Here is a 1,531-nt window from a genome sequence, read left to right as displayed (position 1 = left end):
TACAGAATTTGATCCACCACATCCTTACTGGCCTTCCTAAGGAGAAATTCACATGCTGCCCTCCCCCCCGACCCCTCCCCAGATTCCATTTCCTATCCCAAACCAAGTCTCATCATTCTTCTCCAACTGCTGTCTTCACTGACTTTCATTGGCTTCTGATCTCTCAATACTGCAAATTTAAAATTCTCATCCTTGTTGTGTCACACCCTCCCTCCCTCTGTAACCTTACCTGTCCCAACAACACTCAGTCCCCTTATGAACTCTATCACTGTGCTCTTGCCCCATGTGCACAGCACTCTTCCTTTGTGTCACAATTGGGAGCCCTGTCTTCAGCCCACCCACCCCAATGTAAGGCTATCTTTCTATCTCCTTCACCTCTTTAAAGATCTACCTATGTTTGATAATTAACACAAGTAGCAGTTCATTGTGTGAGTGGGCTTTGTGTGCATCTGAGTGTGTACATATGTCTATGCGCACATGTGTGAGAGAGTGAGCATGTGTGTTTATGTGCATATGTCTATCAGGTGTGTGTGTGTATATATATATAGGCTCAGATCATTCCATGTATAATTATTGAGTCTGTTAATCTCGATTGAAGATGCCCATGATCGACTTGCCTGGCACTCAGTAACAGAGAGGAAGGTAGCTTGGGATTGAGCAATAACAAAAGACCGACCAGAGAATTTCCAATTTCAAATTTTCTTCTTTCTTGCAGAGAGCTATGAGCAAAGACAGTGCAAACAAAATTGGTATTTTTTTTTTCCCATTTATTTATTGAAAAATGCTAAAACAGAAACAGATTTCCTTCAGCTAATTTCGACTTCAAGAATGAGAAGAGAAAGTGAGCACTGCAGATGCTGGAGATCAGAGTCGAGAGTGTGGTGCTGGAAAAGCACAGCAGGTCAGGCAGCATCCGAGGAGCAGGAGAGTCATTGTTTCGGGCATAAACCCTTCATCAGAAATGTTGCCTGAAATGTTGGCTCTCCTGTTCCTCAGATGCTGCCTGACCTGCTGTGCTTTATCCAGGACCATACTTTTCAATTTGAGAATACAAAGGCCAATTTTCACTCATTCAGAACCCATCCGTTTTCACAAGCTCGAGTGAGCTCCAGATATCCTACAGGAGCAGGGCCAGGTTGATTGATTTGGATGTTTTTGTTTTATTCCTAAATAGATGTGGGTGTCATGGACAAGGCTGGCATTTGTTATCCATTGCTGGTTGGCCCTGAACTGAATGACTCTCCAGGTCACTGCAGAGGGCAGTTAAGAGTTAACCACATTGGTGTAATCTGGAGTCACATGTAGACAGAGCAAGGAAGGGTAGCAGATTTCCTTCCCTAAAAGATATTACTGAACTTGGTGGGGTTTTCTGAAAACCTTTGAATTAAATCAATGGGACGTTGAAACAAATGGTTTGAGTTATTGTGTAGCTGTGCAGAGAGAGATATGGGGATTCTGTGTTTTCTGGTACAAACCATGGCCATCTTATGCTTGGGGTATAGCACAGCCACAATATTGTCCTTTCTACTCT

The sequence above is a fragment of the Chiloscyllium plagiosum genome, unplaced genomic scaffold, assembly GCF_004010195.1.
Source record: "Chiloscyllium plagiosum isolate BGI_BamShark_2017 unplaced genomic scaffold, ASM401019v2 scaf_9936, whole genome shotgun sequence".
NCBI classification, from domain to species: domain Eukaryota; kingdom Metazoa; phylum Chordata; class Chondrichthyes; order Orectolobiformes; family Hemiscylliidae; genus Chiloscyllium; species Chiloscyllium plagiosum.
This window is presented reverse-complemented; position numbering follows the sequence as displayed.